The following is a 13,372-nucleotide window of genomic DNA, read 5'->3' on the forward strand; positions in this document are numbered from 1 at the left end:
TTTCCCAGGAGCTGTGTAACCATCTCCACAGTCAGTTGTAGGATCTTTCCATCCCCTGAAAAAAGCCCTGTCTGTTGGTGGGAAGGTAAATTGGTGCAACTGCTATGGAAAACAGCATGGTGGTTCCTTAAAAAACTAAAAACAGAGTTACCATGTCATCCAACAGTCCCACTCCTGGGCATGTGTCTGCAGAAAACTAATTCAAAAAGATACACCCACTGCAGTGTTTGTAGCAGCATTATGTCTAATAGTGAGGGCATGGAAGCACCCTAAATGTCCACTGACAGATGAATAGATGAAGAAGATCACTCAGCCATGAAAAAGAATGAAACAGTGCCACTCGCAGCACCATGGATGAACCTAGGGCTGATCATACTGAGGGAAGCTAAGTCAGAGAGACAAATACCCTGTGATATCCCTATCCCTTCCATGTAGAACCTCAAGTACGACACAGATGAACTTATTTACCAGACAGAAACAGACTCAGACATGGGAAACAAGCTTGTGGTTATCAAGAGAGAAGGCGGGGGAAGGAATAAATTAAGTGTTTGGGATCAGCAGATGCAAACTGCTGTATAAGAAGAAATGAACAGCAAGGTCAGTAACCTGTAATGACAAAGAATACACATACACGTATGTGTGTAGACTGAATCACTTGGCCGGAAAGCGGGAAGTAACACAGCGTTGTAAATGAACTAACAACTGTTATTATACTATTAACTAACACAACTATTGCTACACTAATAACAACTGTTATAACTGTTAACTAGCACCACATTGTAGATTAACTAAGTAAAATAATGGAGTAGGGAAAAGCGCTTTTATCTGTCGCTCCCTAGTGCTCCCAATTCTCCAGCCCTGAGCCACCACAAATCTACTTTTTGTCTTCATAGGTTCGCTATTTTTATCTTTTTAAAAATACTTTTAATGTCATCTTTGTAGGAGTGCAGGCGGCCAAGGGAAAGAAACCCATGAATTCAGTCAACATTCTTCCTTGGGACGTTCTTGCCATGCATAAAACATTAGACTATAAAAACATGCTGCCCGTTTCTCTACTTCTGCGCTCTGAGGACTGACTGAAGTACCGTGTGACAGACGCGGGAATTTCCTTGTATTTTCTGCCTCCCCCCCCCCCCCCCGCCCTTTTTTGTTTTTAATCCCCTCTCCTGACCCAAACCTCGGGTCTCTCGGAAGCCGAGGCCATTGGCAGGCGCGGAGGAGCGGCCTCCGAGCCCTTAGGCTTCTGGAGCCCTCCCGCGTCTGAAGCCTGCAGCCGGAAGGCGGCCTCCGAGCCCGGGCCCCCTGCCGTAGAGGCGCCGAGCCGGTGGCGGTCCCGAGCGGCGCTCCCCCTCCCGCGCCCACTGTCCGCCAGCGCTCGGCCTTGGGCGGCTGTGGAGAGCGGGCGTGGACGCAGCCTCTGAGGGGGAGAGCGGCCCGCCGGCCTCCGTGAACGCTGGCGGGCGCGCGCGCCTCCGGGGTGGGCCGCGGCGCCGCTGCCCGGGGGCCCGTCCCCCTGTCTCCTGGACCCCCGAGGGGCCTTCGGGAGGCTCTGCGCCGCCCTCCGCTTTGCCCGAAGAAAGGGAGCTCGGCGCTGCGAGCGGCTGCGTCTGCCGCGTGCGGACGCGTGGCTCGCTCTCGCTGTGGCCGTTCTCCAAGCCCGGGCTCTCCCGCTGCTCCCCCCTCGCTTCCGTCGGGGTCCTGGCTGGGCTGTGCGTTTAGGGCTCGGCGCCTCCTCGAGGACGGCGGCTCCGGCGCGGCGCATGGTGCTGGCCTCCCGCGTGGCCCTCGTCCGCCCGGCGCGGGCCCTCAGCCCTCTGCGGGCCTGGTCTGAGCCGGGGCCCTGCGAACTGTCAGGCGGCGCGCGAACGCTCCAGAGCCGTGGCTGGGCCGGGGTCCGGCCGGGAGCGCGTGAGGTTGCAGCTTGTTGCTGCTTAGTCACGCAGCCGTGTCCGACTCCCTGGGAGCCCACGGGCTGTAGCCCGCCAGGCTCCTCTGTCCATGGATTCTCCAGGCAAGAGTATTGGAGTGGGTTGCCATGCCCTTCTCCAGGGGATCTTCCTGACCCAGGGATCGAACCTGGGTCTCCTGCGTTGCAGGTGGATTCCTTGCTGCTGAGCCACTGAGCTAGTCCGTGGTTATTCTGACCGGAGGCCAGAGCTTCAGAGTTACAGGAGTCGTAGGAGAGTCAGAGACACTGGGGTATTTTGCTTTGTGAGCTGCAAGTTTGCTGCCCTTTAAGAGGAAACTGCATTCTTTGCAGTGTATGAACTCCAAGTGACCCACCAGTGGCTGATCCCTAGAGCAGGACTTGAAGGCACATGTATTCCAGGAAAGGGGCCAACATTTTGAAATGAAGTGAGATGTAGTAAGGAGCCGGGGCCTTCGCTCTGAACGGTACCCAGGAATGTCCCTCTTCTCCTTTTCCTCCAAACCATCATCACCTGAGAACTGCTTTACTTTTTTGTCTCAAGAACGTTTCTACATTTTTCCTTTTTTTCCTCCTTACTTTGTTTTCTTATTCTAACAAATTGACAAAGAGAGGAAGAAAATACCATTAATGCCTGTGTGTTTGGTACTTTTTTCATACATATTGTTTACTATGGTAGTCTTATGATTTGGCAATTATTATTGGTTCTCATTTTAAAGATGAAATTGAGGCTCTTCTTTCAGAAGAAACTGAGGAATGGGTTCTTCATCTTTTCCTAATGGAGGGGTGTGTGTGTGTGTGTGTGTGTGAGAGAGACAGAGAGAGAGAGAGAGAGAGAGAGAGAGATTCTGGGTTAAGAACTAGCATGACCCTAGGAGGAAAGGTGTGTGTGTCTGTCTGTCTCCACACCCCATACTTGCAGACCTGCAGGAGAAGAGTGGTTGGGCTTTGACCGGGTCGGGTCTTTGGTGTCAGACCAAGGAATTTGCACTTAATGTGGAAGGTGACGTGAGGGTTTTTAATAGAGGGAAGCAACACATATGATTCTGTGGGAGACTCGGGGTTTGATCCCTGGGTCAGGAAGGGATCCACCTGCATTGCAGGCAGATTCTTTACCAACTGAGCCACCAGGGAATGTTGTTTGAGAAAGATTAATCTGGCAGTTCTGAACCAGAGCGTGGAGAGCAGTGTGTTGTTTTTTTCTGGGTATAAGATGGGGTGACCCAGAGAGAGGGGTGACAGAGATCATGACGGGGGTGTAACGTCGCTGAGGGGGAAGATGCAGGACTTGGTGAGAGAGAAGAATTTTCACATAAAGATGAAGCATGTGTGTTTGAGAGGGTAAATTTTATGATATGTGTATTTTATCAGAATTTTAAAAAAAATGAAGTGTGTACCTTGCTTTGTTTTCCTGTCTGTGGCTTGTTAATTACACTGGCGTGGTAATATGTATGGATTTCAGTATTTGGTTAGGAAATTATACAGCATATAGCATTTAAAGGGAAAGAGTAGTTCCCATTTTAGCTGTTATCTTTTGGAATGGCAAAACCCAGTTACATTGTTACTGCAGAAAGAAGGAAAGGCCAGCCTTATTAGAAGATACCTGAAGGATGGCAAGATGGGGAAACGGTTCATTTCTTTCCGTGTGACTCTGTACAACCAAATCACTAGGAGGAACTTATTTCTATAGAATTTCTTTTCTTTTTTTTGGCTGTACCCCAGGATAAGCGGGATCTTAGTTCTCTGACCAGGGATCCAACGCACACCCCCTACAGGGGAAACACAAAATCTTGACCCCTGGATTGCGAGGGAATTCCCCATATAGGCTGCTGTTTTATGTGGTATCCTTTCAGTAATCTAGTGGTTCTGACACACACCTCGGACATAAACCAGATAAATCGCTGATTGTCTCCGGCCTCGTGCTGTCTGTGGTAGCAAATGATCATCTCCATGATTTGTGTGCAAGGAAGCATGGAGAATGCAAACTTGCGGAAATTCTAATAAACTCAGGTTTAAAAGTCACTAAGCCTCTTGATTACTCAGTGGCCGACCTTGAGGCAGCTTATCGGTAAGAGGATAAAACGGAAAACTAATCTCCGCATACGCAGAGCTGTTATTTAAACACTTTAGGAATGATTTCTTGTTTGTAATGCCATTTGCCGGCGTTCTTTTGGAAGTAAAAGGATAGAAGTACCATCTTCTCGTCTCAGCTCCCCTCTCTGCATTTTAATACTCCCCCACTCTTGCCGCTATCTATTTATTATCTCTGTCTTTTAAAAAAAAGCCCAAAAAACTCAAGTCCATGCTTTATTTAGATTTCCTCAGTTTTTACCCAGTGTCTTTTTCTTCTGTCCCAGGAGCCCATCCAGGGGATCACATTGCGTTTAGCCATCCTGTCTCCTTAGACGCCTCTTGGTGTGACTTCCCTTATGTTTTATGACCTTGACAGTTTGGAGCGGAGCTGCCTAGGTATTTTCTAGAAGGTCCCTCAGATAGGATTTGTTGGATGCGTTTCCTGTAGTTAGGCTGGGGTCATGTGTTTCTGGGATAACCTGGGGTTCTGTCACATCAAAGGTACTTTTCCTTTTTTAAAAAAACTTTTGTATTGGGGTAAAGAATCTGCCTGCAGTGCAGGAGACCTGGGTTCGATCTCTGAGTTGGGAAGATCTCCTGGAGAAGGGAAAGGCTACCCACTCCAGTATTCTGGGCTGCAGAATTCTTATGGACTGTATTGCCCATGGGGTCACAAAGAGTTGGACACGACTGAGTGACTTTCCTTCATTCATTCATAGCCAGTAACAAGCAGTGTTGCCATAGTCTCAGGTGAACAAGGGACTCAGCCCTACACACACATGTATCTGTCCTCCCCCAGACCCTGCTCCCATCCAGGCTGCAAGGGGACGCACTTTTCACACGACTTATCACTGTTGATAGTGACCTCGGTCACCTGGCCCAGAGTGTTTGTGAGGCTTTTGCACTGAGGAGTTCCTCTTTTTCTCTCCCCTTTGTATACTGTCCTTTCTGGAGGAGAGTCGTTGAATGACTGGGACACCTCCGTCAGGGGAGGGCATCTACATAAGTTAATTTCATTTCTTCTGCACAGGAGGTCTGTCTGCTTTTCTCCGTTTATTCAATTATTCGCATCACTTATGCCACTGATCAGTGTATTTTGTATTTCAGGTTTTGTTTTTTTTTTTTCTGTATTTCAGGTTTTAATCCAGTATTGCTTCACTTGATGCTCAAATTGTACCAGCTTGGGCCATTGGGAGCTCTTTAGGTTCACCTCTGTTTCCCTTTAAAATAACCCTCTCAGTGCAGTTTATTTCCTTTCTTTCTGTCTCGTTTGGAGCACTTCCTTAATTTCTGGCACTGCCGAATGCTCCAGGCTCATCTTGCGTGTTTCCTGCCCAACGCTGGAATCGGCACTTCTCCCAGAAGCGCTGGTCCCTTCCGGCGGAGCCCAGCGTCAGGAACCCTGGTCTCGGGGCCGCCCGCCCTCACTCACCCTGGTCTCGGGGCCACCCGCCCTGACTTTGGTCTTCCCCAGGCATCCGCCCCAGTGCTGGATTCACTTCACAGGCCACATGTCTTGTTTTTCATCAAACCTTTCATACCCTTGCCCAGACCCGGTTTTTATAGCTGTCAGACTTTTAGACTGCATCAGGAGGAAATTGCTCCTTGGATGAGCAATCAAGCTGCTCTTATATGTTTATTTTTTCAGTGTGTTTTCTTTTCTAGTATCAACACTGCATAGGAATCTGACTACACATTTAGACTGAATTTGGTTGGTGATACACTTGGTCTGTGATTTGTGTCTTTTATTACAGTGTTTAAAAGGATTTTACAGATTCATGAACCTTAGGGAGACAGTTAAAAACCTATTAAAATTAAAATTTGAGCATTCGGTTTTATCAAGGCAAAATAAGCAGATGAAATAAAATGGACCTGGGAGCTTGAGGTTTACATTTATCATTCCCAATTTAAGGTGCAGCTTAGAGGGTGGAGAATGCCAGGGGTAGCAGATAGTTAGTGAGAGGTTAATTAAACTGTAGGCAACTGGAACAATATAAAATTCATATTTTCCAGATATGATTTCTTCTCTATATTTGTCCTTCGTGGGAAACCCTGTCCGGGAACCTGTCTGAGCCCATGTCTTTCTTTGAAGCGTGCAGGGACCAGATGCCGAAACAAAGACTCCTCTTTACTCCTTGTCTCAAAACAGGTGGAGACAGACATTGTTTTCTGTTCCCCACATTGCATTAATTGTTAATCACTATTTTATTTTGCTCTACTGACTTGAGACTCAGAACATAGCTTGATAAAATCCTTGGGTCTCCTGTGGGGTGCCTTCCTCTTGAGGGTCCTGAGGGTCTGGAGAAGGCAGGTGTCACTCCAGCCCCGCACTCGCCTTCCTCAGGGCACGGAGCCGCGGGTCCTCCCAGGTATGCCTGCCAGGCTTGCTGCCTCTCGGGGGGAGCTTCGCCCCCGGGGAGCGTTGGTCCAGAGCGTGGCTGAGGTTCGGGTGGAGCTCTACCCCTGGGGAGCATTGGTCCAGAGCGTGGCTGAGGTTCGGGTGGAGCTCCACCCCTGGGGAGCGTTGGTCCAGAGTGTGGCTGAGGTTCGGGGGCAGCTTCGTCCCTGGGGGGCATTGGTCCAGAGCGTGGCTGAGGTTCGGGGGGAGCGTTGGTCCAGAGCGTGGCTGAGGTTCGGGTGGAGCTCCACCCCTGGGGAGCGTTGGTCCAGAGTGTGGCTGAGGTTGGGGGGAGCTCCGCCCCCTGTGGAGCGTTGGTCCAGAGTGTGGCTGAGGTTCGGGGGGAGCGTTGGTCCAGAGTGTGGCTGAGGTTGGGGGGAGCTCCGCCCCCTGTGGAGCGTTGGTCCAGAGTGTGGCTGAGGTTGGGGGGAGCTTCGCCCCCGGGGAGCGTTGGTCCAGAGTGTGGCTGAGGTTCGGGGGGAGCTCTGCCCCCTGGGGAGCGTTGGTCCAGAGTGTGGCTGAGGTTCGGGGGGAGCTTCGCCCCCAGGGAGCGTTGGTCCAGAGCGTGGCTGAGGTTCGGGGGCTGCAGAGCTTAGGCGGGCTTGGGGGAGGGTGGTGCCCGCCCGCTGCTCTGGGCATCTCTTCGCCCCCTTCTCTGGTTCTCAGCGGCTGGGCCATTGGTGCCTTGGCCTCTTACAATGGCAAACCCAGGTACGGCTCACACCTCAGCCCATGGGTTCCATGCTGAATGTGGTGAGCCCCAATTTCTGACCCTGAGCCCTGCGGTACCAGCCCCCCTGCTGAGAGGGCTGCCCCCCACCCCCTTCCTCTCCTGCTCAGACCAGGCGCTCTGTGGCGAGTCTGCCTCAGCCCCACAGGTCTCCTGGCTCTGCCTGCAGGTCTCTGGGCCAGTCGTGGGATGAAGAGGGGAGGAACGCTTGTTGCAAATCTCCGAGCCCCTGTCCCCTGTGTTTGAATGTTACGCTTTTTGTGTGGTGTAAGGATGAAGGCAAGAGGCAAAGGGGGCGGCAGAGGATGAGATGGTCAGATGGCCTCACCCGCTCAATGGACGTGAGTTTGAGTAGACTCCAGGAGACGGTGAAGGACTAGGAAGCCTGCTGTGCTACAGTCCATGGGGTCGCAGAGAGTCGGCCACGAGAGTGACATGGCAACAACAACCACACGTGGTCCTGTCAGGCTCCCTCTAGACCCGGTAGCAGCCACCCCTCCCCACAGCCCTGGGGCGGGGGTATGCTGTCATCTCCACTTCTGGTGGAAAACCTTCCAACCCAAAGACGCTGAGAGCACGGGGAATGTCGGTGCGGAGACATTCAAGTTCATTCTCTTCACGAGGGTTTCTGTCCCCAGAAACCGATTTATTTTAGGGAACTGTATGGATGAGTTTTGTACGCTCCTGCTTATTAGTGACATGACAAGAATGTGGGTCAGTAAGTAGATCCCCTGGAGCTGCAGAGAGAAGTAAATAGGAAATTCATCATCCCCCTCCTTTGCATTCATTCATCACTCAGAGAACAACTTCTTTTACAGCCAGTAAGTAAGCCGTATGAGGAAAAGAACTTTCTAATAACGTAGACGTTGTATTAGAAGTCATCTTTTTTGTCGACTAGACATTAGCTCATAAATATTTATAAAGCTGGAGGGGGGCAGGGTGGGCTTAACTTAACTCTAATGCGTGATGGCAGCTACAGAATTGGTGGAGCCATTTGGGAAATCATTCAGGCGTTTGTGTTTGCGGACTGGAAAAAATGACCTGTGGTTAGATCAGAATTTGGGAGCTGTAACATCCCTCTTTTTGGAGAGTTTCAGTATTTACTAGCAGAATGGAGGCTGTCCTGTAGAAGGAAATCTGTTCACCATGGAAGAATCCAGCTCTTTTAAACAGAATTCTTCCTGGAGGAGAGTTGCGTTACGGGGTTGTGTTCCTTTTTTTGCTGTGCAGCAAAGTGAGTGAGTCACACGTGTGTCTAAGTTGGTGTATTTCAGGGTTGCGTGTGTAAAAAGCCTAACAAGGTCCTTCAGAGCTGGTGTCTGTTTCACAGCACGTGAAGTGGGGCCCATGAACCACCTGTAATACGGTTAGTTCTGTGTTACACTTGGTCTCTCTCTTTGGGGCCTCTCCTCATTCCTGGTACCTTTAATTTTTATTTACACATCATAAAATTCTCTGGGTTTGAAAGGTGTAGACACGTGTGTCCACCCCCACAGTTGAGATACAGAGCCGTTATGTCACCCCCCAGGTCTCCTCCTATAGTCTGGATTTTTAGCAGTGGTTTCAGGTGAGTGGAAAGGGTTGGGTAAGGAGCTGGGTGGAACTGGATCTTCCCAGCGACGGAGAACTTGGCTGTGAAGGCGGCGTCCCCGTGGCCAGGGCGTGCGGGTCGGGTTGCCAGATCGAGGTTGGGGGACGTTTATTCAGCTGGTGCTGTGTTAGCTGCTCAGTCGTGTCTGACTCTCTGTGACCCGCTGGACTGTAGCCCGCCAGGCTCCTCCGTCTGTGGGATTCTGCAGGCAGAAATATTGGAGTGGGTCGCCCTTCCCTTCTCCAGGGCATCTTCCCCAACCAGGGATTGAACCTGGGTCTCCCACACTGCAGGCAGATTCTTTACCGTCTGAGCCACCAGCTGGTAGGTAGAAGTAATAGAGGGCTTCCCTGGTGTCTTAGTGGTAAAGAATCCGCCTGCCTATGCAGGAGACACAGGTTCCACCCTTGGCCTGGGAAGATCCCCGGGAGAAGGAAATGGCAACTCACTCCAGTGTTCAACAGCAGCGGTAACAACAGCAGGGGTAACAGAAGTGGCCTAAAGTCCTGGAGCCGGGCAGAAGGCTGGTGGTGAGGGCCGGCTTGGAAAGGCCAGCGGTTTGGGAGAGGGCAGGACCTGAAGGCAGGCGGCCCGGGGAGGGGTCCTGCCTGTTGTCTGTGAAGCTGACCGCAGAGGAAAGAAAGAGGCGTGGAGTAGGCCGCCAGGGAAGGTTAGAAGTGGTCTGTGTCCCCTGGCAGGGTGGGAGTTAACAACGAGGGAGAGAGAGGGCTGTGGAGTGACACCGAGGAGCACTCTGTGGGGAGAGCAGCAGGGATCTGCCGTAGTGCTCCCTGAGCAAGCGCAGTCCTCCCTGGAGTGGGCGAGGTCCTACCCCGAGTGGGCGCGATCCTCCCCGGAGCGGGCGCGGTCCTCCCGGGAGCGGGTGCCATCCTCCCCCAAGCAGGCACAGTCCTCCCTGGAGCGCGGTCCTTCCCTGAGGTCCCCTATCAGCTGCAGAACCAGGTGTGAACGCAGGGCGGCTTCTTCCTGCAGAGCCTCTGTTTGACCCTTGAGAGCTTGGCGTTGGGAGGAGCAGTGCCAGGAAGTAGGCCAAGAGTTGGCGAGAGGAGCTTCTGGAACAGGCTGAGGCTGGTGGGGACCGTTCGCCTCTGTTCCCGAGGGGCTGGAGAGGCAGGTGCTGGGAGGAGGGCAGGGGAGGGCCCCGTGGGCAGAGCCTGGAGGCGAAGTGAAGGACCACCTCGGGCCAGGGCGGGGTGGACTTACTCTTGTCTTTCCCGAAGTGTGGCAGGATCGAGTGACTCTTGGTATTTCCAGAAGCAGTTTGAACTTTCACATCAGTTGTTTTTCAAATCAGGAATATTAGGTACAGTGTTAAGAAGAAAAAACTGCCTCAGCCAGAGTATCCATATGTTTTTAATGATACCGTTTGGGCTTCCCCCGTGGCTTAGTGGTAAAGAATCTGCCTGCAATGCACGAGATGCAGGTTTGAACCCTGGGTGGGGAAGATCCCCTGGGGAAGGAAGTAGCTACCCACGCTAGTGTTCTTGCCTGGGGAAATCCCATGGACAGAGGCGCCTGGCAGCCTGCAGTCCATGGGAGTCCCCAAAGTGTTGGACATGACCTAGAGACTAAACAGCAACGCTGATAGCATCAGGGTTCAGTGAAGCAAGAAGATACCTCTTCTGGATAACTGCAGCCCTATGAAGTAATTTCCTATTAACTTGTACAGAAACAAAGCGTGTATCCTGTTCTTTTCACCACGTGTGTGAACTTTTGACACGTGGGGAGCTACCCTGGTGGAGGCTGTTTAGAAAGTGAAGTTCTCCTGGTCTCGGTGGTGGTGCCGGGGTTGAGGGTGGGATGCCCCCGCTGGAGGTGAGGGGGCTGGGTGCTCAGTGGTCCAGGGTCGTGCTTCCTCCCAGTGGCTGGAGAGAAGCCTTAGAACTGCGTGGTGCCCTGACTAACTGTTCAGACCCACCTGGGATCCGACGAGGGTGCAGTGATGGAGACAAAGGGAGCTCCTCCTGGACATTCTGGTGCTTGGGTGGGGCCTTCACATGGCATGTACTTAAAAGATTCAGTAGCTCCATTTCTTGTTGCTTATGTTTTTCCTCCTCTAAGCTGTGCACACGTAGCCATTCGTGTGTGTGTCTGTGTGTGTCTTGGTCACTCCAGTCGTGTCCGACTCTTTGTGACTCCATGGACTGTAGTCCACCAGGCTCCTCTGTCCATGGGATTCTCCAGGCAAGAGCACTGGGGTGGGTTGCCATGCCCTCCTCCAGGGGATCTTCCTGATCCAGGGTGAAACCCACATCTGTTGTCTCCTGCACTGGCAGGCGAGCGTTTTGCCACGAGTGCCACCTGGGGGGTGTGTGTGTGTGTGTGTGAAGCCTGTGTGCGTGTGTGTGTGTGTGTGTGAAGCCTGTGTGTGTGTGTGAGAAGCCGTGTGTGTGTGAAACCCGTGTGTGTGTGAGAAGCCGTGTGTGTGTGAAGCCCGTGTGTGTGTGTGAGAAGCCATGTGTGTGTGAAGCCCGTGTGCGTGTGTGTGTGAAGCCCGTGTGTGTGTTTGAGAAGCCGTGTGTGTGTGTGTGAAGCCCGTGTGTGTGTGTGTGAGAGAAGCCGTGTGTGTGTGTGTGAAGCCCGTGTGTGTGTGTGTGTGTGAGAGAAGCCGTGTGTGTGTGTGTGTGAAGCCTGTGTGTGTGAAGCCTGTGTGTGTGTGTGTGTGTGTGAGAAGCCGTGTGTGTGTGTGAAAGAGAGAGAGGAGTGTCTGCCAGGTTTTGGGGTCCAGTGTCCTTGTCCGTCTCTCACCCTTTCCTCAAGAGAAGCACTGAGGCAGAGATGTAGCCGATTGGGTGTTTTTTGGTTGTTGTTTGTTTTCAACTCCACAGACTGGCGTCTATTTCCAGCTGGTCTAGGAAAAGCAAGTGAAAAACATGAGGCAGATTTGTGTAACCGAACCTGCTTGATGTTTGGGGTAGAACTGCAATGAGAATATTTTCCCCTGTTAAGCAGTTCAGATTGAAGTGAGATACAAGGAAAATGGTCACTTGGGGGACAAGAAATGTGATTTTTTTTTTTTTTTTCTCGTTTGTGGTTGAAGAGTTATCATGATGGAGAGCCTTGAAAATGCTGAAGATGGAAAAGGGCTTGGGCATGGAGGAGGAGCCCACGGTGTGTACTAGTGTGAGGGGGAAGGCAGGCAGGGGTTGGGAGGCAGAAGGTCGGGAGGAACCAACCCCTGCTTATTTCTTTGAAAACACAGTAAACCTGCCTAGATCACGTTCCACGAAGTACAAATTAAATGTCACACACTGTGTAATGTGCAAAGAGCTTCATATATTTGAAGGAAAGATCAGAAGGTTAGAAATAAGAGTCAGATCCATTAATCTGTTGAATTATTTCTTTGCAAAGCTCTTCGATGGCCCGAGAAATGCCAGGAAATAGTGACAAGCAGAGTCCCCCAAGAGGACAGCAGTCTTGTATTATAACAGTTGTTCTGTGAAAAGTTTGTGGAATATGGTTGAGGCGGTCTGCGGACTTTGGTTTTCTTTAGGATTATTATGACTTAGCATTTTATTGATTTTCATGAAAGAAGCTCAGTTTCTGCATTTACACGGGGAAGCTGACGTGCTGCCCACCAGATTGACTTCTGCACATTCATTTTGCAGGTGTGTATCTGGGGATTGTTCGAAGTTGGGTTCAGTGGTTACATGACACCTGAGCCTTCTAAGCCTTCACCCTCTAGTTGGAAACTGGCAAGTGGCTCCATGAATTTTTTTATTGCAAAGCATAAGAGGTATGGTTAAGGGGTGAATAGGTTTTTCTTTAAGTTCTTCTTTTGATTTGGTAAACTTTTGACTTTTGCCACAAAGATAAAATAGCTTACTATAATTTTAAGCGACTTCGGTAGGAAAGGAAGTGTGTTGTCTGTGTCATAGGAGGAAATAGAGTGATCACGTGACAGACTTTGGCTCTTTCATTTTCCTTTTTTAGAAACAGGCCTAGCATCTTTCCACCAGACATTTTCAAGGTGAAAGGACATTCTCCATTAAGCACAAATGCAGTTAGTGAATTCTACGTTATTTATGTGGGGTTTAGTTCTAAATTAAAAGACAGTTAATGCCTTTGAAGGAAGCTATATTTCACAGGGTATAATGAAATGAAAGACTTTGTTGCAATAACTGAACTTAATTCTGTTTCAAAGTCAAGCTGTTGAGGGGTTGGGAAGAGCAAATGCGATCTTTTTATCTTTTAAAAAAGAAGACTGAGATTAATTTTTGTAAATGTTTTTTAAGCAAAAGAATCTATTTTTAAAACAGGACTTAGGAATTGCAGGAAGGAGACTTCAAACATAAGCATGTCGCTGTGTACTTGATGGAGCTGAGAAATGAGACCGGAGGCAAAGCCTTCTTCCCCTGCCCCCGCCCCCCGCCCCGGTGGGAAATTGGCTCTTGCCTTCCAGACTGTGGGATGGGCGAGGGTAATAGGACAGCGTGATTGTGGGCATGAACAGCGTTTCTATAAACCAAAAGAGCAGTCTGAAGTTACAGAGAGCGGTGTTCGTGACAGTGACGGTACAGCCCGAGGGCGCTCAGCTCACCGCCACCGAGGGCTCAGGTTTCAGACGGTTCGGTGCGCTTCCAGCATCCGCTGGGCATTCACCTTACAGCCTGGATTCTTTCCGGGGACCCG

At 50.8% G+C, this 13,372-nt stretch overlaps 1 protein-coding gene across 10 annotated transcripts in view; it reads left to right on the plus strand.

Moving 5' to 3' along the window:
• The window catches only part of ZNF532 (zinc finger protein 532), a 107,232-nt gene that overhangs the window by 30,245 nt on the left and 63,615 nt on the right, over window positions 1-13,372 (plus strand). The window contains exon 1 of one of the 10 annotated variants that reach the window (XM_061130656.1): window positions 12,338-12,348. The exons of the other annotated variants lie outside the window; for them this stretch is intronic. The gene's annotated coding sequence lies outside the window, so the exon portion shown is untranslated. Of the gene's footprint in view, window positions 1-12,337; window positions 12,349-13,372 lie in introns of those variants that run through there. 10 annotated transcript variants of the gene reach the window in all.

This window comes from Dama dama, chromosome 27, assembly GCF_033118175.1.
Source record: "Dama dama isolate Ldn47 chromosome 27, ASM3311817v1, whole genome shotgun sequence".
Lineage (NCBI taxonomy): Eukaryota > Metazoa > Chordata > Mammalia > Artiodactyla > Cervidae > Dama > Dama dama.